At 41.0% G+C, this 20,828-nt stretch overlaps 1 protein-coding gene and 1 long non-coding RNA gene across 14 annotated transcripts in view; one reads left to right on the forward strand and one right to left on the reverse strand.

Moving 5' to 3' along the window:
• DENND1A (DENN domain containing 1A) overlaps positions 1 to 20,828 on the forward strand; it is a 513,599-nt gene that overhangs the window by 368,777 nt on the left and 123,994 nt on the right. The window lies entirely within an intron of this gene.
• LOC123289296 (uncharacterized) overlaps positions 2,125 to 20,828 on the reverse strand; it is a 52,654-nt gene continuing 33,950 nt past the window's right edge. The window contains exon 3 of the long non-coding RNA XR_011506236.1: positions 2,125 to 19,650. This is a non-coding gene — a long non-coding RNA (uncharacterized lncRNA). The remainder of the gene's footprint in view (positions 19,651 to 20,828) is intronic.

Raw genomic sequence — 20,828 nt, forward strand, 5'->3', positions numbered from 1 at the left:
GCTTTTATTACACAAATGTTTATCCCAAGATGCTATAGTTTAGTCTTGGGCATTTAAAAAAATGATATGGCTTTTAATCTTCTTTAAACTTATATGTTCCTCCCTCACCCCTTTCCTTTCATTACAATTTATTTGTTGAAGAACCCGGACCTGTAGAGTTTTCCATAGTGTGAGTTTTGTTGATTGCATAGTCATGGTGCCGTTCACCATGTTCCTCTGTCCTCTATATTTCCTGCTAATTGGCAACTGGGTCCTGAGATTGGATAGGCTCAGGTTCAATCCCGTTGGCAAGATTGCAGGTGGTATTTGGCAAGACTGTAGGAGGCATATCAAGTCTGGTTGTGTCTCTTTTAGTGATTTTTAGTAGCCAATGATGCTTAATGCCTATATCTGTTTCTTCATTGGGAATTGCAGAATGGTCATGTTCTAAGTTTATCATTTTTTTTTCATTTATTGGATGGAATGTTTTTATAAGGAGATACTTTACCTCATTTACTATTTTGTTACCTAGTGTTACAGTTCATACAGCAAAGACAAGAGAAATATTTGATTCTTTCCCTGTATTTACCAGTTTTTAATATAATGAATTAGTTCCCCCACATCCTCAAAATGTGCCAGTTCTTTTGTGTATGTATTATTATGACCTGGTGGATTTGAACATATTTGATGGGTTTGGGCCTGTTGCAATTATTATTGTTACTGAAATTCAAAACTGTCCCATCTTTGACCAGTGAGAACTTCTTCTGGTTGGCGCCTGAGTACTTTTTTTTTTACATGACCCTAGTACCAGTCTTTGATAGCTCCTTGTTACCTATATTACAAAATGTTCCAGCCTCATCTTGTACATTTCCTGCCCCCAAATCTGGAACCAGGCATTTCTTCAGGAAGCACTGGTTTCTTTTAGTGAGAAATAATAATATCTCAAGACCAAAACCTGGATGCTAAGGATACTCCACTACTACTGGATTGGTCATTGTTTCCAGGCCTTTTCAGTGGGCAGAGCTGGGAGATAATGCACTCACACACTCACATGGATATATATTGATACTTCCAATTCAAATTCAAGACTACAGAGTTTTGCTTAACCTCTTCTCTGTTACATTTGTATTTCCTTTCTTCCATGCTGAGAATTCTGGATCTCAAGGTCACAGGGGATAACAGAATTACAATATCCCAAAATTACTAATTTATTTTCATACACAGCAGCCTCAGTAAACAGTACAAATACTACCACTAGCATGATTACAGGAAATATTTTAACTTTTTTTGCATATCTCTCCCGATTCCTAGCCCCCCCCCCCCAAGATTTTGGCCAGTTGAACTATATTTACGTTTCTGAAACATACAGCCATTACACACTATACTCTCTCCCTGTCTGACCTCCTTTAGTCTCAGTCTTTGGGGGGCTCGAACCAGTTCTAATGGTGATGACTCTTCAGTCATGTTGTCTGAAACTTGCTCCCTGGTAGATTCATCAAGAAGGCTCTTGGGAACAGTATTCCCTCTGTTGTTAAAGGTGGATAATAATTTTTCTGTGCCCTTTCCATATGAAAGTCAGTTTTGCTGGATATAAAATCCTTGGTTCATACTTTGTTTCTCTGAGTATCTTACATATGTTAACTCCATTTGCTCCTGGCAAAGCGTGTTGCTGTCAAAGTCTGATGATAATCATAACTTCTTTCTTTAATAAGTCACATATCCTTTTTTGTTAGATGCCGGGGATTTTTTTCTCTTCTTTTAAAGTCTAGTAATTTTATTACACTTTCTGGGTCTGTAGGCTCAGGTATATAATGTTGTCTTTCAACATGTTTGAAACATATAGTTTCAAGTCTTTTTTTTAATTTCAAGAAAATTTTCTTAAATGATAGGTCTTAGCATCAATTTTGTTCTTTTGCTTTATTTTTCTTCTTTAGGGGCTCTAATTATTTGTATGTCAATCTTCTTTGCATGTCCTCCCTATTTTTCACTCTCTTTAAAATCTTTTTAATCTCTTTATTTTTTTCTTTTTTTAACTCTTTATATTATTATTGATATAGAATCCCTCTTTTTTATTTTTAAAGCTTTCTCTTTTTCTTTTGTTTTTCTTAAAGCTTTATTTGTTGAGTTGATTTGTTCTTATAGTCCTTCTAGTATAGTCTTTATTTCTGAAAAGAGTTTTTCTTTTATTTCCAATTCTTTCCTGAATCTTATCCCCTCATTTATATGTTTTTATAACTGAGATATGTGTTGTTCTTTCATATCTTATATGATTTTCTTAATGTCCTTAAGTCATTTTGACACAGTAGATTACAGTTTTAATCTATTTCATGGATGTATATTTCAGGCATGCTTTCATTGTCTACAAGTATATTATTCTGTTCCTTTTTATTTTTTTTTCATAATACCTTTGTGTAGGATTTGACCTCAATGTTTTTATGTCATTTATTTTTAGGTGAAATTAATTTTCCTGACTTTAGAATGGGATGGAGTTCACGTAAGCCTTTCTAGTTCACAGAGCCCCTCATCTGTTGTTTTAGTAGTGTTCAAACGTTCCGGCTGTGTTTCCTTCTCCCACTTGGATCTAGACCTTCTTTTCCTTCCTCTCTGTTGTCTCTGTCCTTCCCAATCCCTGCAGCTCCTCTCCAGTATGGATTCCTGCCCTGGAAGGAAGTCCTGGCACATTGTTTCAAGAGTTCGTAGGGGTTCCTAGGGCTCACAGGGGCTAGACCACTTCAGCCCCTTCAGCCCTTCTTGCTGTAGGTCCCCTGTGCTCACTGCTGTTGCAGAGGTCAAATCCTTCCTAGTTTCAACTGCCATTCTTAAGTTGGCCCACTGAGCTTTCTGCAAGGCCTGATTGGCTGTTTTGAGGTTCACTTGTTCTCAGGTCTGTTAACCCCGATGCCCACACCAAGCAGGTCTGTTGGTGGTTTGCAGTGTTGATGATTTATACTCACCTCCTTGCATTTTGGAGTCCATTGTCCACCTAGTTTTGTTGTAAATGTTACACATGCATTTGAGGTTTTGCTATCTAATTGTTCAGCCTTTTTTATATGGGGATTTGAAGATACTAAAAAAACTCTACTACTGCTACTTGTTTTGTTAGTACCATCAAGTTGATTCCAACTCCTAGCCACCCTGTGTACAGCAGAGTGGAACCCTGCCCAGTCTTTTTGCGCCATCCTCTCACCTTCTGGCACTGTATCAGACAATGCTCTGCTGCTATTCACAGAGTTTCATGGCCAATTTTTTCAGAAGTGGGTGGCCAGATCCTCCTTCCTACTACGGCTACTACTACCACCAAATTCCCAGAATCCTCTTTTCTGTTTTTCCATTTTTTCCTGAGAAAAGAAGTAAAATATCTTCCCCCAGTGTAGTGAGTGCCCTCATGGAACTTACGTTCTACTGGAAGAAGACAGGTCGTAAACACAAACAAAAAATGGAAGAAGATGATTTCAGATAGTGACGATTGCTATGAAGAAAAGAAAACACTATAAGGAGTAGCGAGTTACAGGTTTGAGGGGAATGGGGAAGTGTTTTTTTGGTACTCTTCTCCAAGGAGGTGGCGTCTGAGCTGCAACCTGAATGATGAGAAGTAACAGGTATATAGGTATCTGGGGAAGAGCATTCCAGGTGAAACAAACAGCAAGTACAGAGACCCAAAGTAGGAATGAGTTGGGCCTATCTGAGGCACAGAAAGCAAGACAGTATGCCTGAAACAGAGTCAAACCTGGGGAGAGTCATCATAGGAGATGAAGTCAGAGAGGTAGGCAGGGGTCAGATCGTGAAGGACCTTGTGGGCTCTGGAAGAGTTTGGACTTTAATCTAGGTACAGCGGAAACCACTGGAGGGACTTTAGCCAGAAGTAGAATGATCCAGTTTAAGTTTTAAGAAGCTTGTTTTGGCCGCTGTGTGGGGAAGGCGCTGTACGGGCTCCAGCATAGGAGTCAAGGAACAGACTCCTTAGGGCCTGGGGAGAGACCCCTGTGGCCAAAAGGAGATGGAGAGAAGTGGTCAGATTTGGGGACAATTTGGTGACAGGACTTGCTAAAGTGTTAGATGAGAGAAAGAGAAGAATCAAGGATGTCTTCTAGGTTCTTGGTCTAGTTCCAATTTTTTGTCATTTTAAATCTTATTTCTCAGAGAATGTCAGTAGAACTTTGCTCCTAGACAAATAAATAGATACTATAAAGCCAGTGTGAAAAAACAAGCCACACACTGAAGGAAGATATTTGTACCTTTAACTGACAGAGGCTTGGTTTCTAGATTATATGAAGAATTTCTGTTAATCAATAAAAATTAAAACAGGTAAAAGATATGAACAGACATTTCACAGAAGAGGTAACATGAATACTTCATAAACTTAATGAAAATATCTAGACTCAACTTCACTAATCAATCAAGGAAACTGAAATTAAGACCAAGGCATCATTACATTTTGCACCTATTAAATTGGCAAAAATTAGAAAGTCAGATACTGATGGCAACTACGTGGAGCAATAAGAGCTCTTATTTTGCTGGTTAAAGTTTAAATTGGTACCTCGATTTTAGAAAACAATTTAGCATTATTTTATAAAGTTGAAACTCTTGCCCATTTAGGCTATGAAAAATGTACAGAAACTTTCATAGCAGCAAAAAACTAGAAACAATTCAAATGCACATTGAAGGCTAATAGATAAATTATAGTAGATTTACATGATGAAATATTATATAGCCGTGAAAATTAGTGGAGCAACAATGTGGATGAATCTTAGAAACATATAGTACAATACCATTTAAGGCTCAATAATAAGCAAAACTAAATATTATTTAGGCCACATATATGTGTGATAAAACTATTTTTTAAAAAACACTTTAGGGAGTGAAAAGCAGAATTGAGAATAGAAGTTAATGAGGTCTGGGAGAGAGGCAGGAGGAGACAATGGAGGGAAACCAAGACAATGCAATGATGTCTCTTTCTTAAGTTAGATGGTAGGTTCACGGATGTTCATTTTATTATTATGCAGTATAAGTTAACACAGGTTATGTATAGTCTTTTATATGTAAATATAAGTTACATGATAGATTAAAGGAAACTCAATGGAATTACAAAATAAAGTGTTAATAATTCCAAAATTCTGTAATTTTATAATGTGTTTACAATCCAGCTCAGAGATTACAAGATCTGGACTCTTGTAGTATATCACATTTCAAACTTCCCAAGGACTCTGAAATGTGGCTTGATCCAGTGTGTTGAGGTTCTGGGTTTCCTTGGTGGCTGTGGAAGTGAGGGGCTGGCTCAACTTAAATGTAAGTAAATATTCCTTCCCAGGGTTTTAGTAACTAAACACAGAAAATCCATTTCACAGCCTTCACCCTTGATTGGCCTTTCTAGGAAGAAAGAATTCAGAATCTCGGTTGGACAAGTAAATTGCTCCCTGCAGCTTTGAACAGAGTCTCAGAATGATCTAATGGGTCCCTCTCCACAGTGGCAGCATCGTGCACCCTATTCTAATACCTACCTGGCTAGTTGGAACACTCCCTCCAAATTCTAACACTTCAGACACCCCACAGGACAGTACACACAAAGAAATCAGTCACCACCCGCAAACTCCAAGAGGTTTGTCTTTTTGAACTCCGTTTACAGCACAGGGAATGGCAAGGCAGCTTTGGAATCTGAGAAGTCAGGCTCCAGTGCAGTACCATTTCTTCCTCTATTATTTAGAGGATTATGAGGAATTCGCTACTGTTTAGAGAAATAATGGCATTGTCATACCATTTCTTCTTATCTATTATTTAGAACCTTCCTGTTCTGAACCTCAGAATGCCAAAGGGTAGCAGAATGTTCCTGTAGATTCTGTAGCCATGTTTTTGGTGTGCTGAGAGTGAGTGAATGAATGAATGGATTTGTGCTATTTTCTTTTTAGTCAAGATAAAAATCCAGGTGGGAGAAAAAGTCCACCACTAACATGAATAAAAGCATTTTCAAAATGTTTTTTGAAACATATGTTGAGCACCTACTGTGTGCTTGACACAGAGCTTAGCTCTCTACAACCACATGGCACCTAAGTGGTAGAATTGTGATTCAGATACAAGGCTCGGCTCTATGGAAAATGTGCGTTTCCTTTTGCAGGAGAAACATTTCAACAGCAGAGACTGAGGAAGCCAAAATGAGATAATTAAGAATATTAGCTCATAACCCTGCTGTTTCTACATAAAATGTCCTAAATATCCTTGTGTGTGGTAACTGTTGTTGGTGAGTGACGGCCTCTGGGTAAAGCAATGATGGCCACTCTCCGCATTATTTATCCATGTCTGAGATGCTTCTTGGATTCCTGCTGTGCCCTGGGCTGCAACCTTACTGGTTCCCTTTTTATCGATTAATAAACATTAAAACCCTTGCAATTCTTGGAAGACACATGGAGATTGGGGAGAGAGTATAAGATTTAGAGTAAAACAGACAGGAGTTCATATCCTAGCTCAGCTTCCGTATCTGCAAAATAGGGACATTTATGCCAACTTCAGAGAGCTGTTATGAGGATTAAATGCATATTACCATAATGTGTATAATTACCACATTGTACATGCTCAAAAAATGTTAGTTCCCAATCTTCCTCCCCCGTCACAACAGCCTTCCTAAAATATTAATCTGAATGTCAGACTTCTAAAAATGACTGTCCAGTGAGTGACATGTACTTCCTATACTTTGGGATATAGTGAGCCAATTACTTTCTGTGGTGGACGAGTTTTCTGTGTGTCTTTTAGTTTTTAATGCTCTTAAAAGAAGGGACTTTTATTTAAGGGCAGTTAGGTAACTGCCATTTTCTAGGTTTTCCAATGCAGATTTTACTTGATTTTTCAAAGGGAGCTATGATAAAAGGCATAGACCCTACCTCCACACTTGAATCACATTCAGGAACATTTCAGGCATTAGCAGTGCTTTAGCCAACAGTGATAGTTTGAGGTGGGAGTAGAGAGTTTGACCTGAATTGAGGAACATTCAACAAAATAGCTGGCCTGTACTCTTCAAAAATGTTAATGTCTTACAACAGAGAAAGACCCAAGAACTATTCTAGATTAAAGGAGACTAAGAGACTGCGTGCAATGTATGACCCAGGATTTTCTTTTGCTGTAAAAAGACATTATTGGGACAATTAGTGAATTCTGAATAAAGTCTATAGATTAGATTTTTATTGTATCAATGTTAATTTCCTGATTTTGATCATTGTACTGTGATTATGTAAGAAAACATTCTTGATTTTAGGAAATGCAATAAAATTGTACTAATGCCTGTTTTAACAGTTTTGTTCTAATGCGATTGATGTCTTAGGGAACAGTTTGAGCATAATGTGAATTTCATGTTTAGTTATGAATGACATCATCTGCAAGAAATACTAGGTGAATGCAGAAAACCACACCCAACCTAACCAAGGTGTATCAGAATACACAAGATGCACCGGAATACACAAGATGCACACATGCACACACCTCAGACATCTGCCACCCACCTCAGTTTATCACGTGTCTTATGAACCACGCACATCCTGTCCACAGCAGTGTTACAATTTTCCATCCTTCTTCCACCACTTCACAATCTACCCGTAGGCTACAGTCCTTCTGACACCCACTTCTAGAGCAAACTTCAGGTCCTTTTCAAGGTAAAATGACATATTCATTGTAGTATTTTTGTATTTCTTACCCATTGAACATGATTAAAATGGTGCTACTGTTTTTATTAGATTTCTATCTTATTTCTCACATGTCACTGATGAAGTTTTTGAGTGTTACACCCCTAAGCATGAGAATTTTTAGGAACATATATGTCACATTATACCAGAACTGACTATACTTAAGTATGTAGGGGTAAAGGGACATAAGGTCTTAAACTTATTCTCAAATGGTTCAGAAAAACATTTATACAGATAGACTATATGTATAATATATAATGATCTAATAATGTGTGCACACATATGTGCAAGGGGAAAGAGAGAGAAGAATAAAGCCATTGTGGTAAAATGTTACTATGTGGGGAATCTAGGTGAAGGGTGAATGGGTGAATTTGCCCTTCTTTGAACTATTCTTGCAACTTTTCTGCAAATCTGAAATTATGTCAAAATAAAAAGTTAGAAGGGAAGAAAAATGGAGGATTGGGAAGATTTAAAAAAAAATAAGTTCAAATGTGAAAAATGAAGGAAGTTAAAAGGGAAGGGAAAATGACTCAGCTGAGAAAAAGACCAAAGCAGACGGGGAGAGGGGATCCTAAACAAACCTTCTACAGAGTAGATTAAAACATGTGCTTAGTTTGAGGCAAGCTATTTGTAAAATATTGTAGGAAGACTACGTCTACAAAATGGAAAAGAGTGACATTTTGCTGTTCCAGGAAGATTTTTGGAGGGGGTCAAGCCTAGAATGCTGAAAAACAGAATAAACCTACATATATGGAAATCACATAAATTAACAATTCTAAATTATTTATTATCTTATTCTCTTCCTAAATAATACAAAGATTTTAATATACTTTACTCATTGGACACCCTCATTTGCAAATCTTATCCTTATTAGATTATTAACTTTACCTTTTTACAAAACGCTAACAATAAAATGTAGACTGTAGTTAGTTTTGTAATTTATCAGCATCCGTGTTCACCATTGTTTCCCCATGTGTTCACTTTTCTTCTTGCTGAATTACATCTTTCATATTTCTTTCACTGAGGATCCACAAACCCCTCTTCTCTTTTTATGTCTGAAAATATCTGTATTTACTATGACTCTTGAAAGATAGTTTATCTGGGCATGAAACTGTACATTGACAGTTTTCTTTCTGCCCTTTGAAGATTTGTCTTTTCTCATCTGTTTTTATTGGTGAAAAGTCTGTTACCAATCCAATTGTCATGCTTTTATAAAAATCCATCTTTTCTCTCTAAGAATCTTCCTTCACTTTACATTCTGCAATTTCACTATAATGTATCTAGGGATGGGTTTATTTTTATTTATCCTCCTTGGTACTCATAGTGTCTTTTCAATCTGAGGGCTCATGTCTTCCCTCAGTTCTGGAATATTCTCAGCCATTATCACTTCAAATATTACTCTTTGACAAGCCTAGCATTTCTTTTGTTTTTGTTTTTGTTTTGTTTTGGGTTTTATTCTTGAAACTCCTCTATAAATATGTTGGAGCTTCCCAATCTCTTATCCATGCCCTCAACTGCTCTTTCATCTTCTTTTACTCTTGATCTCCCTCTGCTTTGTTTTGCTGAACTCTTCAGTATTATCTTCCAGAATAGGCGATATTTTCCTAATTTTGTGGGGTTTAAAAAAGAAAAAAAAACCTGAGATTGGATTTTTCCCTAGATAAAGTAGCTAGTAAGAAGTAGAGCCTGGATTTGAACCCACATCTGCCTAACTTCTGACCTAGAGTCTGTCATTTATGAATTAATGAGTTCATCCCGAAAGTTAAAACCCCAGAACAGTGAAATAGCTTCAGATCATTGCATTATCCTGTCATGTGAGTGGATTTAATTGGGAGGGTGAATGTGACTTCAGTCCCAGACAATGCAGGATGCCACATGCTAGAAGACCTGAGAAGTGTCAAGAGTTATATTTGGCCTTTTTCCATTTTCATCCTAAGTTGTTTCTGAGAAAGAGAACGTTAGTTCCTTTTTATCTTTTGTGGTGCACAAAATTTCCATCTTTCCTCCTTTGGCTGTCTAAATAGACTGTTTACCAAGGTTTGTTTGTATACCACTTGTCTCAGTAGCAGAATTTTGGGTTTTTTTATTGGGCAGATGTTGTTAAACTTAGAATTTTTCAGCCACAGGGAAGTGATGAAACGTTTACAATGTTGTTCTATAAGTACAAAAAAGTCTATTGTTATTATTCAACATTTGCTAAGCGCCCAGAGAGTGCTGGGTGTTGAGTATCACTATGGTGGGCGGAGGAAGGGTCCAAGCTCACACAGATTTTTTGTGTGCAAATCACATCCCTTCTAATTCTTTGTAATATTATCTGTGTTGTTTATCTCAAGTAGTTCAGTAACATTTTGTAGAAGCTCACACCACCCAGCTTGGGCACTACAGCCAAAGATGAGGGTGACACACTATTTTGTCATTCATTCATTTAAAAAAATATTATATTGATCATCTGTTGTTTGACCAGAGAACTCACAGGCCCATAAGGAAAACAAACATGAAAAACAGTTGCAATGCAGTATAAAGAAGGAAGATGCTCAGTAAGAGAGTGGCACAAAAGCAGATGTGATTAACTCTGCCAGGATAGGTTGAGGGTAGCTTCCCAGAAAAGAAGATACTCACTTGAAATGGGTCTTGAAGGAGTTTTCCAGAAAGCAGAAGACTGCTTTAAGTAGAGGGAACAGCAAGAGTCACCCTTTGGAAAAAATTCAAGTTGTTCTGCATGACTGGTTTATAGGCTTTCTTTGAAAGATGACACTAAGAGGTAGGGGCCAGTTTGTGGAATAATTTTGAATGCTTCACGGGAAGTTTGGGTGTCCTTCTGTAGTCAGTGGAGCCACTTAAGGATTTGAAGCAGAGGACGTTTGCATTTCTGGAGACATCAAGGAAGTTGTTTGGAAGGAGATGAGACTAAGGCAGAGACAGGGCAAAGCTATTGTAATAGTTCTGGGAAGAAAATCTGAACTCAGAACTCAAAAGCAGAGAAAGCAAATCAGAGAGAGATTTATGAGATAGAATCAATTAGTCGAAAAACTAGGGGGCTGGCTGGAAAGGGGGTGGTCTAGGATCTCTTCTAAGATCCTGTCTTGGGGGCCTATGTGGAGATTTTTTCCACACCATCAGGCTCCAGCAATAAATATGGCAAATATTTCTCTTCATCTTGGTTTCTGTCAAGCAACTCCCAATTCTGGAGGAACTCAACAATATTGGTTTCCCCCAAAAGCTGTGTACTAGAGAAGCTGCTCAAGAAAAAAGGGCTCAACTTTCTCAGCAGCTTGCTGGGAAAGTAATGAGAATAACGTGTGGGAACTTAGTTCTTCTAATTTAACGTCTTTGGAGGAATCCTCTCCCTTGCACAGAATAGCTTTGATACTGAGTCCATGACTCCTGCCTCTAGCTTTCTTTCATCAGTGCAGATGGAGTGCTGGTCATGTGTCTTACCAACCAGCTATATTCTCTTGCACCTCAAAATGTCCTTTTTGAATAATTAGACTTTTTCACTTATTTTTTAAAAACATTTCTGATGCCTATTATGCACCCTGCCTGGTGGCAGGTGCTTTCACATGTCATCTCATTTAATACTCACAACAACCTGAGAGCTAGGTGGAAACATCAGTTTTACAGATGAGGAACTGAGATTCCAAGACATTAAACAGTCAATGCCAGATCACAAAGCAAGTCAGTTGCAGAATCAAGGTTAGAAGCTGATTCATTCTACAAATCTGGTGTTTTTTTCTGCTATCCTATGGCTGTTCACTCATATAGCATGAAATTTTTTTTTTAAAACAAATGCATCTTTCTTTGAGATTTCTGTTCATTCATTGTTTTAACCATAAATAGCCCCTCTTATGTGTCAGCAATCAGATTGGACACTGGGTTGGCAACAGAGAATGAGACAGACCAGTGGAGAGAATGACAAGCAGATAGGCAATTATAATACAGTTTAATGAGTGCTCCAGAGGGGAGGTAGGGGACGATGTGGGAGACTGCAGGAACTGGGGCTAGGTGAAGGTGCCCCAGAGGAAGTGACATCTAAGCTGAGATTTGGGGAGTAAGTGAGAGTTAGCAAGGGAAAGGAGGGAGGGAAGCAGCCTCCAGGCAGGGGAATAACAGACACTGGCACAAGGGAGGGGCATGGCAAGAGATGAAACTTAAAGGTAGCTTTGGGCCAGAGCAGGGAGGACCTTATAAGCCATGTCAGGAAGCTTAAAATGCATCCTGATGTCAGTGGGGCAGCTATGGAAGAGTTTTTAAAACAGGGAAGTCACATGAATATGCAGACATTTTTAAAGGTGGCTATGGTAGTAGTGTGAGAAGAGAAATGATTAATAGGAAGGCAAGCTTGGAGGCAGAAACCACCTAGGAAGCTATAACCATAATCCAGGGGAAAGATGATGGTAACCTGCATCGAAGAAGTCACCAAAGGCGTGGAGAGAAGTGGATGGGCTTGAGAAATGTGAGGGAGTAGAATCCACAGATCTCAGGAATCCAGTGAATAGAGATGAGAGAGAAAAGTAAGGCAGGACTGACCTAGTGACTGGGTGGGGCTTTTCCCATCCGATGGACGAAGGAAAAAGAAGAGTTCAATTTTATTCATGTTGAGTTTGACATGTCAGTGGACATCCACCCAAGAAATATCCAATTAGGCAGCTTTAAATATGAATCCGTGAGATCAGGAGAGAAGGGTAGGATGGAGATATAGATTTGGGAGATGTCAACATATGGATGGTAAATAATTAACCAGGGAAAATGTATAAAGTAAGAAGTAAAGAGAGCATTAGACAGAGAACATCTATATTTAAAAGACTACCGAAGAAAGGGGAGCTGGTGAAGGAGCCAGGGAAGGTACATCCAGAGAGATGAGAATAAAACCAGGAAAACTCACCAAAGCCAAGGGATGAGAGTGCTTAATAAACAGTGTCTCGCCACTGAAGAGAGATTAATTAAAGACAGAGACTCTCCTGTGGGTTTTAGCCACGAGAAAGTCTTGGGAATCTTGGGTGAGATTAGACAGCTCCTCTGGGCAGTTTGGCTGGTAGGAGGTTGAGAGAGAGAATGATGATAGCCAGATAGTTTGATGATAAGGAAGAGGGAAAATGGGGAGGGAGGGTGTTAGAGTTTGGTGGTGGTGGTTGTTGTTTGATAGGGAAGACTGGCCCTGAGCTAACATCTGTTGTCCATCTTCCTCTTTTTGCTGAGGAAGATTGTCCCTGAGCTAACATCTGTGCCAACCTTCCTGTATTTTGCATGAGGGATGCGGCTACTGCATAAGCGGTGTGTAGGTCTGCACCTGGGATCTGAACCCGTGAACCCCAGGCCACCAAAGCAGAGCATGCAAACTTAACCACTTTGTTGTTTTAACATTGGAAGAAACTTGAGCACACTGAAATGTTGATGAGAAAGAATCAGGGGAGAGATAAGGGTATTTGACAGAACCGGGGCCCTGAGAAGGAAGGCGTTTGGGAAAGCAGGGTAGGTAGATTGGCCTTGGAGCAGAGACTAGGCCCTCTGCCCCTCTGCCTGAGTGTCAGTGGGGAAGGAAGCCTGAAGCAGGGGGATCCAGGTAAAGGAAGAGGTATTGGGCCAGGGGTCCACTGACGGCTTTACTTTTCTCTGTGACATCCAGGCAGGAATGTCTCTTGGGCAGTGGTTGGGGACAAAGAAGGACAGGGGTCAGCATTTGGGGAGAGTGGAGAAGGTTTGAATAGAGAATGGTAGAGAGAGCTAGCTGGGTGAACCTGGAAGGTTTTGGCTGTCTTGGCCTAATGCTGGGGGATTTACCCGTTTGTGAGGAGTAAGTGGACTTTCCATGATCTGCCTTGTTTTGTCCTGTGTTTGGAGCGTATTCTTAAATTATTTTCCCCTGTGGCTTCTGTAGAGAAGGGTCATAACGTTGGCTGATTTTTGTTCAGTGAGTTTTCAATCTGAGAGAGAAGGATCCCGTTGAAGCAGCTGCTCTCTGCCCTCTGGCTTGTGGTATTTGTCTGCCACCTACATTAGTACACAAGTGATTGAGGCAAACTCTCAAATCTCGGAGGTTTGAGAATCTTCTCTTGGAGTTTAGATGGTTAGCACCAATTTCAGGGGTGCCCTCAAAAAGGGAGGCTGGGATTCTTGCTACACTCCTTCCTTTAGTCACCTTCCCACTCCCCCATGAAGGGTAAATGTAACCCAGCAGATCTGGTTGTACCGAATAGCAGACCCTGACAGCTGGGGAAAGAGCCCCTTTCTACGTAGAACTGTCTCTGAAGAGGGCTGCTCCGCTGGGCTGGGTTCCTGCACCGACCTCGACAGGTAGACATAGAAGGTATGCTTAGAGGGAAGCTTGCTCTGCTCAGTCATAGTGTGATCTTGAACATGTCTCCTCCTTTCCTGAGCCTCATTATTATCATCTGTCAAATGGAGTGATTATACCTGTGTGATATATAGTGAACGAGAGTATGTGAGGTGCCTACCGACAGAGATGCAGTCCCTGTCTATTTTCTGTCTTTTTGCTGTTTTCAGATATTAAAATAAGAGTAATTCCCTGGCTTTCCAGGTGTGGAACAGATTGGGTGGAAGTCCATCTGTCTTCTCCTGCAAGTAGCTAAATTGGAGATAAGTGTTTGGTTATGCTCCTCAGTTTCCATAATGAGACTGCACACCACCATCTGCTCACCTAAGCACTAAAGAACACAAAGGTACAAACATTTAGTCAGGAGGACAGATTGACAGCCCTTCAGATGCCCTCTCTGAAGACAGAGCCCTCAACCCTTACTGCTGGACCCCTCCATGGCCAGTCTGAGACATAATTTGTGGGGGGATTTTTGATGGGAAGACAGATATAGTCTATCCATTCTTCTATCAGAGGTCAAAACTGGCAGTCTGTGGGCCACATCCAACAAAACCAGCCCTTAAATGTGTTGGTTTGTTGAGTGGTGTTTTAATCTTTCTCTGTTTTGGATGGCTCCAAATATTTGAAGACAGAGCATGCCTCCCCTCTTTGCCACCATTCTGTTGTCTTACCCCTGCTCCTGTCACTCATTTATATGGCTATGGCTATGGGTGTGTGAAGGCATGTGAGTTTGTAACCTTTATTTCTAGATCCACTCTGGGTCTTTTGTTAGTGCTGTCGAGTCGATTCCGACTCCTAGCGAGCCTGCACGCGGCAGGGCAGAACCCTGCCCATTCTTGTTGCTCCACCCTCTCACCTTCCGGCACTGCATCAGACAGTGCTCCACTGCTAGTCACAGGATTTTCAGGGCCAATTTCTTCACAAATGGGTGGCCAGGTCCTTCTTCCTGTCTGTCTCAGTCTGGAAGCTCTGCTGAAACCTGTCCACCATGGGTGACCCTGCTGGTATTTGAAATACCAGTGGCATAGCTTTCAGTATCACAACAACATGCAGCTGCCACAGTATGACAACCAACAGATAGGCGGTGTGGTTCCCTGACCTGGAAACTGTGGGCCGTGGCTGTGAGAGACCGCCAGGACTGGCTGCTCTGGGTTTTAGTCCTAAAGTAAGCCAGGCCATCAAGCCCGCGGATATCATCGAAAGAGTTTTTTGAATCCTCTTATTGTGTTTGCTGAAGCGTATTATTGAGGGTGTTGTTCATTTATTTATTGAAAGAGTATTTACTGAGTGCCTGCTATGTACCAAATATTATATGTACCCTATTCTCAATGTCTCGGAGCTTCTGTAAGAAGCCCCACGTAAGTGTTCTCTTTTAGATAGATATCAGAAAGGAGCAATGTTTCCCCTTGAGTAATTTTGTAAAAGACATTATTCACTGCCAAGTCAACTCCCCAATTTACATGTACTTTTTGTCCCTGAGATGCCATCAGATCCTTTATTCTTTTTCTCTCAGACTACATACTCGGATCACCCTTTCTATCATCGTGCTGTTTCTGCAGTCACAAAGAGCCTGTTCTGTTGTTTTCTTTGTTCTTAGAGACTTTCAGGCCCTTTGCTTTTATCACCTCTTACAATCTCAAGCTTCTGGCCTAAAAGTGTCCTAATGGTTATCAACTGCAATGTTGATTCCAAAGAGCAGACCCAGATAGTTTCTGCATATATCCCATATGGTGAAATACTTCTAGGTAAATTCATTCTAAACTCTGGCCCAGGAATCGACTTCTCTTTTCCAAGTCACAGTACACAGAAGAGCAGAGCCCTCTGCACTGAGCCACCAAACACCTCTGGCATTGAGAGCTCTTGAGCAAGGGTGTTAGTTGCCATTCTTTTATGTTTTTTCTACTAATTCTCCTTTTCATTAGAAGTAAGTTAATTTTAGGTATGAGACGCCTTTCAATTTTAACTCTAATATTCTAAGAACAAGCTGTGAACTTTTCAACTAGTGACCTATCAGTCTGAATCTAGTCAGTATACCAAATAAACTGCAGGTTTTTAAATCAGGATGACTTGGGTTCAGATCTCTAACTGTCTCTTTTTAGCTGTGTGACCCTAAAAGCAAGTCACAGCTATTTGAGCTTCAGTTCCACGTCTTATTGTACACATGGAGGAAGAATTACCACTTCCCCTGCTTCTGTGAGGGAGGCCTGAACGGGATAAGGAACACGAAGTGCTGAGCAGAGCACGTGGCCTGCGGTTGGGGATTAGCCTACAGTTGCTATAACACGTGAGAGGTTATGATACCGTCCATGCGTGACATAGCTAACAGACCTGGCCCACCAACTGGTGGGAGGCAGCACTTTCTAAATGTCCAGGCCTCCCCACACCCCACCCCAGGTCTGTTTTGTTTTGTCGGGTAAGTTACCGAATGCCGTCTTCTGACTCCCATATGTTAGCAATTAGATGTGGCCTCACATTAATGCTCTCCCTCCATGTTCCCACCTCCTGCCCACTAGACTGTGAGCTTTCTGAAGGAAAGGAGTTTCTTATTCATCTCTACATCCCTAGCACATAGTGGGTGTTCATTCAAGACTTGGCTCAGATGCTGCCCCATCTCATGAGCAATTTTGCTTATGGCTCCATCTCACTAGACTTCAAGCTCCTTGCAGGCGGGGACAGTGTCCAGGTCATCCCACATCCCCAGTGCAGATACAGTTTACACTCAGTAAATGCCAGCTGATGGAATTATCAAGTGACATTTTCATCAGCCTGGGACGTAGTAGGAGTTCATTAAAAGGTAGCTGCTGTTATCATTATTAGCACAAAAAAAGAAAGAAAGAAAGAAAAAGAAGAAAAAAACAAGATGGGCATCTAGTCACCCACTTTGGCATGAAGTGTGGACATTGATTGGAAGACTATTTTAGAGAAACAAAATGGCCCTTTATTCATTTTGGGAGGGGAGGAGTGTTAACAAGAGAGAGGCTTTTTCAAGTGTTTGCTCCATCTTGCTGCCACTTTACTATGTGTGGCTGCTGTTGCTATGGCAATTCTTTAAGCAATTGAATAGAACAGCACTGAGTTGTTGCAAACCAGCTCTAATTGCTCCCATGCACCAGGCCTGCCCACACGACCACTCTCTGCACAGCATTCCCTTTTTCAGATGAGTAGTTTCGTAAATCTCTGGGCATTGTGCAGCTCCCTTGCTCTTGTGACATTGCCATCCTTGGGCAGAGGGCACAAGAAGCAACTCTGGGTGGGGGAGAGGGGTCTGCCAATTTTCGCTGTGTGAGTGAGCTGTGCAGACCCCCGTATTCAAGGGGGTAGCAGGATGTGGGCACAGCAGGGCCTTAAAACCAAATAAAACATTTGTGAGATAGGTTTATTATATTTATTTGCCATTGTTGGGCAATTTAGTCATCTTTTTAAAGCCAACTGTACCATTCCTGCACCCTCCTGCTAGGAGGGCCCAGTTCATTGTGTAATAAGAACTTCTGGTTTCAACCTGAATATGATTGGGAAGAACTGAGATTGAAAGAAATGGAAGGGAGCTAGTGTGTATTGTGTCCCACCTGTGTGCCAGGCACTGTACTGGACACACTCTTCTGGGGCTCAGTCCACAGATACATTGGGCAGGGGGGTGGGTGTGGGGTCATACAATCCCTGTTACAGATGAGGAAACTGAAGAGCGGAGATGTAGTGTCAAACCTCAGGTCACAGCCAGTGAGTCCCAGTCATGGCTGGGATTGATTAGACCCAGTTCTGACTGACTCTCAGCTCTGTGCTCTCTTCACTGGACCACACTGTCGCCCAGGAAGGAGGCCCGCCTTTGGTGACACTGGGAAACCAGATCTCAGTTGACTTGGCACATGGCATTTAGCCACCTCCCATGTCCTTCAACATGTAGGGCCCTTCTTTAAGGAATCGTGGAACTTAAGGATTGTCTTAGGAACAATTTCATCATAGCTATAGCTTCTTTTGAGCATTAACAATGTACCGAGCTACAAGCTAAGTGCCATATGAGTGTTCTTACTTAATCTTCCCAAAAAAAACCCTATGAATTAGGTATTATCCCCATTTTATAGATGTGGAAGTTGAGGCTCAAAGAAGGTAAGTGACTTGCCCGAAGTCACAACAGCTAGCAGTAGCAGAGCTAGGATTCAGATCCAAGTCTGACCCCAAAACTTCTTAACTGTCAGGCTGCCTTCCATAGGACTTATTTGGAAATGAATGCTCCACATACATTTAAAATTTTTCCTGTGACTATTCCAGGAAGCTTAATAGTCAGGAGAAAATTTTTTTCCTATTTCTGAGATATTTGTGAAATTAATTTAAATGTACAGTACACTGGTACCTAAAGGCAGAGCATAGCGCTGGGATGTGGAGGGAAATGGCACATTGCTGTGAGCTGTCTCAGTGCAGGGAGTCTGTGCTCACAGTAAGAACCTTTACTTGAACAGCCCAGTCCTGCACTACATTAGGATGGTAGAATTATGTTTTAAATTTTTTCTTTCTCTCTTTTTTCTAACTTTTTCTTTTAATGTAGTTTGTGTAATAAAAAAGTAAAAGAGAAACAAAAACCAGTTTTCTCATAGAAATGGCATGAATCCTACTCTAGCAGCAAGATTTTTTTTTTTAATCTACATTGTAAACTCTAATTCATTCAGACAAGTTTTGTTGAGTGCCTACTGTGTGCCAGACAGTACACCAGATGGGAGAGGGGTGCAGAATAGTGTACCAGGGAGCTTTCAGCTGCAGGTGAGGGAAATCTGGCTGGAATAATATGGACTTTATTATCGATCATGGGAAGTTCAGAGGTAAGCAGTTCAGTGATTGGCTAATTGATTGACTCATTCATGATATCAAAAACCCCATCCTTTCATTCTTGAGTCTGCCTACCTCAGCCTATTGGCCTTGCCACCAGGCAGGCTTCCCTCGTGGTCTCAAGACGACTGCATCACTCCCGGGCATTACATCCTGACGATGATCTCCAAAGGCAGCAAAAGGACTTTCTCTTCCTGATATCTCTTAAGATTCAGAAAACCTTTGCCAGAAGCTCTCCTAGTGACTTCTCTTCATGCATCGTTGACCAGAACTCGGTCACATGCCCATGCCCAAACCAATCACTGGCAAGGAAATGAGACCACTGAGGTTGGCTTAGGCATGAGGACCCACCCCCTGCCTCTGGGATGAGACCTGAAGCACTTGTCCTCACAGAGGGGCATGGAGGTGCAAACAAAATGGGGGTTCTGTTAGGAGAGAGGAAGGAATGAGTGTTGGGTAGACAGCCTATAGTAGTGACTAGGAACAGATGATCCCCTATCCTCAAGGAGCTTACATTCTAGTAAAATAGGCGGTAAACAAGGAAACAGACATATATATCATTTAAAATGTTCCATCAGAACTGTACAATCAGCTCTCCAGTATCAGCGGTTCCATGTGCATGAATTCAACCAACCGTGGATTGTGCGGTATTATGTTTACGATCCATGGTTAGTTGAATCCACAGATGTGGAACCTGTGGATACCGAAGGTCAGCTAAGGGACTTGAGCGTCTGTGGATTTTGGCATCTGTTGGGGGTCCTGGAACCACTCTCCATGAATACTGAGGGTCAACTGTACTTTAGGGCCTCTGCTTCAGATGGAGTAGTCAAGGAAGTCTTCTCTGAGCTGATATTTCACCTGTGAGATGAAGGATGAGAATCAGTCAACCAGATTGGATTGAGGGGAGAAAATGTGCCAAGCAGAGGGAAGGGGGTAACATGGCACCTTGGAGGAACCAAAGGGAACTGGGGACCCCAGGATGTAGCAAGCAAGGAGGCAAGTGGCGTGAGTTGAAGTTAGAGATTTAGGTGAGCTGGATCACACAAAGTCTTGCAGGAAAGGAGTTTGGATTTTATTCTAAGTCAGTGGAAAGCCAGTTCCTGTTTTAAAAACAGAGCCTGTTTTAAAAACAGAGGTGTGACACAATCCATTTTATATGTTTAAAAGATCGTGCTGGCTGCTGGGAGGAGAGCCTTAGTGGAAGCACAGAGAGCAATTGCTAGTTCACTGTGATCACCCAGCAGGAGTTAGGGGTGGTGGCAGTGGAAACGAAGGGAAATGAGTTCTATTGGAGATCGGATCAATAGGACTTGCCAGCTACTGTGCTAGGGGCATTCCCCTGGCCTCTCTGTCTAGTCTTCTCTGTACTCCTATATGGTAATTTTTTGGTAAAGTAAATTATTGCACCTACTTTACAAATAAGAAACTTCCAAGAAATGGCCTGCACTGGGCCATAGCATCCAGACTGAGCCGGTGCGGGGAGGAGAAGAGCTGGATTCTGGGAGAGGTAGGCAGGACCAACTCAATTAGCATTGCACTAGGATTGTTTTCCTAAATGAAGCTTTTGTTTTTGAGGGTGATATTTTGAGAAGTGCTGTCTCCGTGGGAATATCTTAGTTGTGTACAGCAGAGCCATCTCTGCATCTACATTTTGTTTAACACATGGCTGTCTTTATCATGCCTACCTTCTTTATGTGGGGTTATCAAAGAAATTCTGAATCTGTTCTACAACTAAATTAATGATATCCAGGAAACATTTATTTGGCTCCTTTTCTATTTATAATATTGTTACCAACTAATTGCCTTTGAATGTTCCTACTTATAGCGTCCTTTGTGCTGGTTAAAATCCATCGCACGTAGGTGAACCCCTAATGCCACTCAGGGCCACCCAGTCACTTGTGAAGTTTCTCTTCTTGTTGTAAGAACAGGAGCAATCATAAAAATTTACACCAGGGCAAAGGACCAGGGTGACAACATCTAAAAAGTAATGATGTGTATTGTTTTTTCTGACTGTAAAACTAATGTATTTTCATTGA

The sequence above is a fragment of the Equus asinus genome, chromosome 10 (assembly GCF_041296235.1).
Source record: "Equus asinus isolate D_3611 breed Donkey chromosome 10, EquAss-T2T_v2, whole genome shotgun sequence".
In the NCBI taxonomy this organism is placed as follows: domain Eukaryota; kingdom Metazoa; phylum Chordata; class Mammalia; order Perissodactyla; family Equidae; genus Equus; species Equus asinus.